General features: G+C 33.7%; 1 long non-coding RNA gene across 1 annotated transcript; it reads right to left on the bottom strand.

Moving 5' to 3' along the window:
* Window positions 1–423: 423 nt before the first annotated feature.
* Window positions 424–9,059, bottom strand: LOC116663203. The gene is made up of 3 exons (XR_004319369.1): window positions 8,820–9,059; window positions 4,127–4,336; window positions 424–680 (listed from the first exon to the last, which is right to left on the bottom strand). It is a non-coding gene; the product is annotated as an uncharacterized LOC116663203 (long non-coding RNA).
* Window positions 9,060–10,990: the final 1,931 nt, after the last annotated feature.

Below are 10,990 nucleotides of genomic sequence, written 5' to 3'. Positions count from 1 at the left end.
GTCTATTCAATTCTGCCCATTTTTAAATTGAGTTTTTTTTTTTTTTGATATTAAGTTGTATGCGCTGTTTATATATGTTAGATACCAGCTCCTTATCAGTCATATTGTTTGCAAATATCTACTCCTATTCAGTAGGTCTTGTTTTGTCGATGGTTCCTTTGTGGGAGAATTAGTGTAGGCTTAGAGTGTGTAAGCAGTTATAATGTTTGGTGTTATCAGTGATCCTAATCTACCTATTTATGCAGCTTTTTTTTTTCAGCACTCAGCTGCTATAGTGCAGGCAGACATTTGGGAAAATGTGGGCTTTGAACACGTAAAGGATGAGATTCTCTGTATCCTTAAAATAAAGCCAAGGTTTAGCTAAATAAGGAGATACAGGGATTATCCAGTGAAAATTTTCTGATTTAAAAATAACTTTATTCATCTTGGCAATCTGGAAGAGACATGTAAAATTCTGGGAGAGTCCAGTATTTGGAAACCATCAGGTAAAAGGAAGCCTACTCAATCCATGAAGAATAGAGTAGAGACAAATCTGGTAGAAGGAATTAGCTTGAGGAGAACAAGAAGTGAAGGTATGTGGTACAGTCTTTCCTTTTGAAAAGGTCCAGCATTCAGGCTTCATAGCTTAGGAAGGGGGCCTTCTAGATGTGGTGTTAGGAGGCTGTTTTCTTTCTAGTGATCTGCAAGTTGGATGTTGGAAACAGAATGAAATGAATATCATTATTTCATATTATGTCCATGATCCAAGGGCAAAGGGTGCTGAATGGCAGTGGTGGCCTCTCATGTTCAGTGCATCTCAGAACTTTGAGATAGTTCTGTATCTAAAACTTCTAAGACAACTACTTGTTTTACTCCAGTATCCTGATTAATGGTACCTTAACTCCTGTTGTAGATTCAAATCAAAGGAAAACCAAAAGATATATTTCCTCCTTAAAAAAAGAGAATCGTATGTTCTATTTTCTATCACCCAGTGTTTTATTCTATTTGCAGTATATCTATACATTCCAATCAAACACACAGCAAAGGTTATATTTTTGTAGAAAAAGAATAAACATACTTGTCATTAAGCCTTAGAATTTTCCAAGTAGTTTACTGAAAGAAATGACTGAGATATGGATCATGACCGAACCACATTTTCCCTCAGATATGGCATAATATTTTCTCCACTTTCTGAGAAAGCTGTATTTTCATTTTACTCTAGGAAATAATCAACAACACTAAGATTTCTTTATCTGAGGTGGTTCTTTCCCTTCCTCAGTATAAAAAGAAATTCTTAAACGAATTTCTTCAGATAATTTTATTTGGTATTTCTCAATTTTGTCTGGCGTGTATTTGTTCTTTTGTTCACTTTAGACAATTTAAAAGAAAAAAAGCACATTTCCAACTACAAGATACAGTATTTTTGATACATTTACTTTGTAGTTCATTCTATTGTATTTTCCCAAAACAGCCAAAGCAAAACTAAATTGGAGAAATATGAAGAGAATATTATTTTATAGCCTGCTTTTATACTTAACAAAAATTATACAAATGTTTTATATACATAAGTGTTTTCTACTTGTACTTCTTAATGACTAATTTTCCTTTTATGTGTAAACAGTAATTTATTTACTAAATTTCACACTTTAGTATATTTACATAGTTGCCAAACTTATGATACAAGCTATATAGCCAAACCTTCTTACTGATAAACCCTTTTCATGTGCATGATTATATCATAAGGACCAAAGCAAAGAAATTCAGTTGCTATATCCAAGGACATACACAAGTTTATATTTTTGATTCATATTCCACATTGACTTCTGGGTTTTTTCCAGTTTAAGTTAGCAATTTAAAATGAGAGTGTTCATTTATACTCATCATCCGGAAAACTGGTTTTTAACTATTCATTTTCATCTTTGTTAATGTTAGGATATAGTTGTATTTGTTGTAATTTCTAATGTTAGATTATTTGTGAGGTTGAAAAATTTCATGTTCTTGTGTAATTTGTATTTGTTTTCAATATTACTTAACTACACTCTTGCTATTTTCTTCTTGGTTAGTGAGAATTTTATCACATGTTAAGGATATTAACTGTTTTTCTGATGTTCTGGGCATTATTTTCTAATCTAATGCTTGCAAGTTATTTTTATTTATGGTGTTTATGCTTCAGACCTTTTAAAATTATTTTTAATCACAGTAATTCATAAGAGTGATAACAAATCAAGTAATTCTAAAAAGCTAATGATTTAAACTGTTTGCTCCATTTCTGCCTACATAATCTGTTCTGCCTGAAGAATCACCAGTCAACTTTTTGTGCATTTTGATTAGTTGTTATCAGTCTAACTTTGCATAAACTAATGATTCCTCTATTTCTTTATTCAGCAACCTTAAATAGTAACTACCCTTGTCCCACTGTGCTGGGTGACAGTTTAGGTCACTTATATTTTCCCTTTTCTTCCTCTTCCCTCATTTTAAAAATTGATAGTTATTATTTTTACTTCTTCCATTGATTGGTTACTTTGTTCATTTTGATAATAAACTTTGCATCTCTACTTATTTTTCTATCACTTTTATTCAGTATCTCAATTCTCCCCCAAGTAAAATGAGAATATTAGCAACCCCAAGTTTTCCTCCATTTTTTCACTCTCCTTTTATCTCTGGCAGCTACAATCTTACTTTTACTTACCAAGGTTGTTAACCTACACATTTATTCTTTTACCTTGTTTTTTACAATCACAATAATGTCTTCCATGTTTCCATGAAAACCAATAAGCAGTGGCTGTATTATTATACCTAAATGTAGGTATAATAACTATACTGCCCAGCCAAGCCTTGTGCCAGGATAATATTTCATTCTCTCTGGATATTCTACAAGTAGCCTTCTAACATCAGGGTTATGATTTTAATTACTTAAAGCTATGCTGTTACTCAGTTTACCTATATGTGTGCATAATTTTACACAGATTTCTGTGTTTCTGAATGTCATTTCGTTTTCCTAGTTGAATAAAGAATTAGATGCTTTTTAAATATCTCATGTATTATTTCTGTCTTCTCATTCGAAGCATCTACTCTGTGTGATCAGTTCATTCTCACTGACCTCTCTGGAATAGCCTTCCATCCTTTGCTGCAGTCCAAACTGATTGCTTTTTAGACCCACTACGCTGCTGCCATTGTGAGGTTTCCCTTTATTCCTCCTCAGCTGTGCTCCCTCTTTCTTGGAGCATGTATCTTTCTTATTAAAAAAAACCTCTTCATTCTATCACTTATTTTAAATGTACCCTCATTATTGTCACGTGGTATAATAATTGCAAATGCATACTACAAAAGAACGCTCCACTACTTGCCACCTCTATGATCTTGGATAATTTGTTCAATTTCTTTGCTATTTAGCATCTGTAAAATAGAGGTTTCTCACAGTACATATTTCATAGGGTTGTTAAGAGAATTAAGTATTAATACTTATAATGCATTTGTGACAGTGTATGGTACCTAATAATAATTTTCTTATCAGTGTTTGTTAGAAAGATTTTTTAAAATAAGATTTTATTTTTTATTTAATTAAATAGAACATCTGGAATACTTTTTAAGTTGTAATAATAACAAAATGTTCTTACATTTTTTTAAACTCTTGTGGAAGTGTCTCCATTGAGTCATCAAGATAGATAATGATGCAGATGCAGCTGTTGCTTCAAAATAAATATATACCATCTCATTTTAAATATGGTTCTCTACTTCATATTCCTTTTAAATCAGAAGTGCTTGTGAAATTTTAGCAAATATCATTTGCTATCAAGTTAATTGCTTTTTTAGAATAATTATAATATTAATAACAAACTATAATTGTAAAGGTCCTTTGTTTATTTTATATGGTCATGTTGTGCTATTAACATGATACTTAAAGTGTATTGGATTGCACAATATTTGATTAATTTTTATTTATATTGTTGGTTAAACTTGCTTACTTAAAAAAATACTTTTGTTAGATTCTTATTTTACCAGTGATGCTATATTTATAAAAACAATTGGGAAGTTCATTAAGTATCTGTTGCCGCATAACAAATTGCCCACCAAACAACATCTTAAATCCACAAACATTTCTAGTTTCAAACAGTTTGTAAGGGTCAGAAATCCAGGACTGGCTTACCTGGTTGGTTTTGGCTCAGAATCTCTCATGAGGTTGCAGTCAAGTTTCAGCCAGGGCTGCAGTTTTCTCAAGACTCAGTTTGGGCTGGAGGATGGGCTCCCAGCTCAGCCTAATGGTTGCTGGCATTCTCAGTTTCTTTCTGGCAGTTGGACATAGGAATTAGATTGTCACCACATGGCTTTCTCTGTAGGGTTGCTCAGAACATGGCAACTGCTTCCCACAAAAAGAGAGAGAGAGAGAGAGAAAGAGAAAGAGAGAGAGAGAACCGTAAATGAAGCTAAAGTCTTTTATTACCTGGTCTCAGATGTGACTATCACTTCCATCATACTGTTGTTTGTCACACAGACCAACCCTGGTAGATGTGGAAGGACACTGTAAAAGGAGGGCAATACCAGTCCGTGGAGATTATTGGCTGGCTACCATAGGAACTAATTACACCCTTCTTTCCCTCTATCCTTCCTTCCATCTTTCTTAGTTCTTTTGTTTACATTTAATTTATACATCTTTTACTTTACACATTTTAAAATGTGTTATTTCACAACCTTTTTCATACCCATTGCTCTGGAACCTAATAAGCCATTTACATTTGTATACCTGATAACATATTAACTTAGCTCTCCTAAATATTTTTATTTTTCTTAATTCTATTAAAATTATTCTAATAATTCATCATATATATTAATTAGGTAAATCTCTTTTCCAGATTCTTCTTCCAGATATTTTCTTCCTCCTTAGAATTTATATCGCTTTATCCCTCTGAGGGATCTTCTCTAGTTTGTACTATACATCATTGATTCAGTGTTCTGCAGTGCCTCTTCTGTTATTTATTACATCCCATTTGAATTTTAATTCTGTTGTTGTAGTTTCCTAATTTAATTTTATTTCATTTTTATTGCCCTTATCTCACTTTACACAACATTCTGTTATCTCTTCTGTCCAGTCTATTTCATTCGTTTAATTCCCTGCCTTTTCTTTAAAGAGACCCCATATATTTCCTTCCTTATTTAAAACACCAGTTACTTTTAAAAAAGCTATTCTGGATTATGTAGGGCCTAGTTTTTTTTGAGTTATTAATTCTCTTATTCTGAGTCTTCAGTGTGATGTTGCTTCCTGTTGTTCTTGAGTAAACCTGACTGTTCTACTTAGGCTTCAACTCCATTTTATTTCTGCTGTAGGAAATGAGGACATTTCTGTCCAGAGATGCATAGATTTCTCCTGGTTCAATTTACTTTCCACTGGGTATAACAATGGATACCCCTCTTTAGTTTCAAGTCAGAGGTCAGCAAAAAATGTTTGGCCACATTTTTTTAGTCATTTATTTAGTGCAGTTCTGCTGTAAAAAGGTAAAGAGATTCTGACCCACTCTGAAATGAAGCACCATTATTCCAAGAAAAAGTATAATTTTAAAGGCATATTGATAACATAAATCCTCTTTTGCCTATACTCAATAGTTTATTCTTTTTTGTGCTACTGCCAGCTTCTCCTCACTTAATACACACACACACATACCTAGGTTATGAATTCTGTACATTATTATTAATGAAGGTTCTCATCCAGAAAAGTGGGGAGATAAATATGTAGTCATAAAATAGAAAGATATATAGATGGATGGATGGATGGATAGATGCTTTTTGAGATAAACTTTGAGTCTCTGAGACATGAACATCTATTACAGAAATAAAGTTATATAGATGATAATATATCAATAGATCTATAGATTAATAGATCAGTAGATTGATAGAATTTTTTCCCATCAGGCTTTATTGATAAGTTGAATCCTATGCAGTTTGAGTTCTCAATGGGTTGTACTGGTGTGAACACTCATTGGAGTCTCCAAATTCAGCTCTATCTACCCCTTATTGTTAGGAGATTTCATCCAGATGCCAATAATATGCATTAGAATTTAATTTTAATTTTTATTGTGTTGTAGGGTTTGAGTTTTTCCATGTTATTCTATTTGAAGAGAGTTGGAAAGAGACTGCATCAAGTGTTTTTATTTATTTTTAATTTTTTTTACTTATTTATTTTTTTTTTTTGCCAGCAGAGAAAGGTTTATTGCAGGGCCAAGCAAGGAGGATGGGCGGTTCACACTCGAAAAACCTGAACTGCATCAAGTGTTTTTTAGCTAGGATCCATTACTGAATATGTAATATCTTGCTTCCTAATGTTTCTTAAATTGATATTGTCTTCTTTAATCTCACAGATTATTGATCCCAATTTTAGATTCTAATGCACTATAGATCTAGTAATTCCTTCTCATTAGCTACTTCAACAATATCTTCTAATGCTTTCCACTAGTTTACCCATCATTCTGATCACATCATCTAGTTTTCCATAACTACTTAAGTATTAACTTTTGAGTTCAGTGTTTATCTCTTTCATTCTCAATTCCTAGAAAAATCAGCCCTGTAAATAAACTTTTGCCACTGTATTACTCTGTTTTTTTCAAGAAGAGCTAAAATATACCTAAACATCTTTTAATCAGTTTTTAAATGCTGAGATGATTATAAACTTGCATACAATTGTAAGAAATAAATACACAGAGGTCGCATGTACTTCTTACCTACTTCTGTAACACTATAGTATAATATCAAAATCAGATACTGACATTAACACAGTCAAAACCAGAATAATGGCATCAGTTCAATCAAGAACAGAATATTTTCATCACTTCAAGTATCCCTTATGTTGCTCCTTTGTAGCCACATCTTCCCCCTAGTCCTACACTCTCCTTAACCCCAACAACCAGTGAATTGTTCTACAGTTCTATAATTTTGTCATTTCAAGAATGTTGTATTAAATGAAATCACACAGTATGCAACTTTTTTGTATTGACTTTTTAAAGTTAGCATAGTTATCTAGAGTTTCATCCATATACTTGTACCAATAGATCATTTTTTACTGGTGAATAATATTCCATGGTATGCCTGTACTTTGGTTTCTTTAACCATTTACCTATTGAAGGGCATTTGAGTTGTCCCTGTTTGGGAGGTGTTACCAAAAATCTGCTTTAACCATTCGTGCATTGGTTTTAACTGGACATTAGTCTTCATTTCTCTAGGATAAATGCCATTAATGTAACAATCACATGTTTAGTTTGGGGTTTTTTTTTAAGTAGCATGTTTAATTTTCCACAGTGGCTGTAGCATTTGTGGCATTCCCACCAGTAATACATATGAGTAATCTGCTTTCTCCACACTTTAGCAAGCATTTGGTGTTATTCCTACTTTTAACATTTTGAAAACATGCAGTGATACAGCATTAAGGTTTATCTTGGCATTTCCTTAATGGCTAACAGTGATGAATGTAGTTTTCTATGCTTACTTTCTACTTATTCTTCAGTGAAATCTTTCTTTGTCTTTCATCCAATTTATAATTGAATTGTTTTGGATTATTTGCTTTTTTATTGTTGAGTTTTGGGAGTTCTTTATGTATCCTAGATAGTAGTCCATCGCTGGATATGTGACTTGTGAATATCACCTGTCACATTACAGTTTATCTTTCATGCTTTTAACAGAGTCTTTCACAAAGCAGAGTTGTAAAGTTTGATTTATCTGCTTTTCCTTTTATGGATTGTGCTTTTGATGTCAAGTCTAAGAACAATTTGCCTAGTCCTAGAACCAAAAAGTTTTATTCTTAGTTTCTCTTCCTAAAAGTATTATAATTTCATTGTTTATTTTAAACCTGTAATCCATTTTGTGTTAAATTTTATGTAAGGTGTGACACTTAGTACTAGGTTCTTTTTTTTTTTTTAACCTGTATCTTATTTACATTTTTTGTTTACCTGGCTTTTTCTGAAGCAGTTCTGCCTTGCTATTGCCTGGCGGAGGTCAAAATCTAGTTTCTCCATTTATCCTCCATTGAGAAAGAAAGTTTGGGCTCCTCATTTATTCTAGTGGAGATAGCAGTTCTGGCTCCCTAGTTAGTCTCTACTGACACCATGGTGGGCTTGGCAGTATTATTTCCAGGCAATAATAAAGTCTTAAATCTTCACCTGACAATACCACAGTGGGAAAGGGATGAGGCACCTTGTTACTGTCCAGTGTGGGTGGAAATCCTGGGCCCTCACTTAGTGTCCACTGACACCATAGGCAGGAGTGGGCTTCTTACTAGCCAGGAAGTATGAAAGCCCCAGCTCCCAACTTGGCCCTCTCTGGTAATACCCTGACAGGGGGCAGAGGGATGCCTTATTATAGCCTTGTAAGGATGAAATTCTAGTCTTGCCCCTTTGGCATTTGCTGCTGTGGGTAGGGATGAAACCACAGCTCTTTCTGTGGTATTTGGCTGATACCAAGTGGTTATTGTCTAAAACAGTTTTATCTTGCTAGCTTACCTCCTTTTATTGTCTTTTGGCTAGAGAGCAGAGGCTTTTTTATTTTCCCCCCAATTTGACCCATTGGCATTTCTGAGTTGCCAGTCTTCTTCAGCTCTGTGTCTGAGGTATACATAATAAACAAGCAAACAAATAAGAACAGCAGCAATCCCAGATAACTCACCTCCTTGTCATTTCTCAAGTTGTAAATTCGCTAGCTGATCTGCCTTTCTCTCTCCACCTTTGAATCTTCTTACATTTGTTTTCCAGATTTTTTACCTGTACTTAACAGGTAGAATAGGGAAAAGTTCATCTGCTCTTTTATTTTTATATTGAAAAAATTACTAAACTTTTTCATGCAAACCTTACCTCTAAGCTTACCTCTTATTTTAGTCAACTGCTTCTGAAGAATTATTATCTTCTTTTTAGCCTCAGCAGTCTCTCTTGATTGTAGTTTAATATTTGACTCCCCCATTCTTCGTCCAAATAGAACCGTAATTTCTTAAGGTATTTACCTTCTTCTTCACTGGAAACTGGTCATATGCCAGCCTGGGGGGAAAGAGAAGATATAGATGGGGCTAGCAGATATGTGCCATATATGTACCAGACTATACATGGCAGTTCTTCCCTGTGTCAATTATTATTATAGGCACATGCTTGTGACTCAATCCAGTGAAGGTGAGATGAAGGCAAACCAGTAGCAGGCATTTGAGAAAGATTTATTCAATCCTAAAACAAACAAAACAGCATATTTTCAGATGTGGGTGTGACCCTGGAACTGCTAAAGCCAACTTGCATTTATAGAAATGAAAGAAATGGCAGGGGGCATAAGTATAAAGAACCTGGGATTTTGACAGCTTTACTCAGGTATGAAACTAACCATCTTTAGGGCTTCTCTCCTTCTGGAACTCTTGTGACATAAATTTATTGGAATTTTAATAATTCCAATTATTAAATTAGTTTTACTTATTATTATTCCTTGTTACCGAAAGCATACTAATTGCTTCTAAAGCTATCAGGAATATCGCTTGAAAAAAACAATAATAATCATAAAAAAAAAATCCCTTATCAGTGACCTCATCATTTTTAGAACAGGCTCAGGGCATCAACAAAACCATATTTATTTAGTCAACAATACTTTCAAAGTGCAAGCACATAATGTAATACTCTCAGTATGATTCATAGAAGAGTGAAACTGGTTCTTCAGGAATAAGAAGTTTGTTTAAAGGCACACAGATTTGAATGGGAGTTTGGAATTCAAGCCGTGGTCTGAAAGTGGCTATGCTGGTTATTATATGTACAATTTCTATTCAGTAGCAGATGCCACTAGTGTGCTCTGTAGGTTGAGATATTCTTCTATGTAAATGCATAAGCTAAGAAATTGGCATCAATACAATATTCTCTAAGAGTTAGAACTCATTTTCATCCAGAGATGGAGAGATTTTTCTTTAATTGTTCTGTATAGATAGCTAAGATCCTTGGGAAACTATTAACTGTTCTTGAGGGACACACTAGCAGAAGACAGCTGGAAGACAATGTGACTCCACAGGCAGAACAGCAGGCTAGAGATCAAGGGACCAGAATTTCATATCCCATTTCCCATTCCAAAGGAGGAGTGACCTTGAACAGATCCCTGTGTTGGGAAGGCCTCTGTCCCAGCAGAAATCAACATGGAAATTGGGGACTAGGTTTGATGTACACTTAACCATTCTAGTCTATATAGTTTAAGGCTGTTTCCATGGAAACCTAATGTGTTTCATTTGGAAACTTAAATGTGTTTGCCAATGGCAGATATTTGTGGTATCATATCCCAGGCAAATGATGTCTAACCTTCTTTTTTATATCAGAAAGAAATTCTCAAGGGCTACTTAGAAACTCTTAAAATTATAGAGCAAAGTTTATTTCAGTGTGCTTTAAAATATAGAATTATTGAGTTGAGAATCAATATATTGCAAAATTAACAAACCCTAATCAGCCTCTCTAATTTCTCATTGAAATGGTAATAAAAATAAATAAATAAATAAATAAATAAATAAATAAATAAATAAATAAATAAATAAATAGAAGAGGGTCAATACATCAACAGTAAAGAAAGGAGAAATATTGTTCAATAATATGACTGATTCTAAAAAGAATTTCAAGAAGCAGAATTCAGAGAAGATGTCAGTGCAGAGCAATGGGATAATGAGAGCTTGTTTTCCTACTTCTACACACATTTGACACAAGGGTCTAGATCTTTGTCAATGAGAGAGGAAAAAGGCCTTCTACCGCCTATAAAAGGGCACTTCCAAGGCATTTTGTGGTGTTTGTGGCAGAATATTGTAGTAGCATAAAATCCAGAGTACATGCATTTCAAAGGACGTTAATACTATGTTCTAATACGAAAGCAACTAGTGCCATAAGTCTTAAAGAAGTAAAGAAATAAAATTTAAAGATAAAAACCATGTTATCATATTCAGGTACTCTTTAGGATAGACAGAATCAGCATTGTGATTGCATGGACATAAATCTGCTGAGCTGATTAATAGAGAACTGGGGAGATAATTTCACAG

Source organism: Camelus ferus, chromosome 4 (assembly GCF_009834535.1).
Source record: "Camelus ferus isolate YT-003-E chromosome 4, BCGSAC_Cfer_1.0, whole genome shotgun sequence".
Taxonomy (NCBI): domain Eukaryota; kingdom Metazoa; phylum Chordata; class Mammalia; order Artiodactyla; family Camelidae; genus Camelus; species Camelus ferus.
Note: the sequence above shows the minus strand (reverse complement) of the source record. Positions and strands in the feature narration are given on the sequence as shown.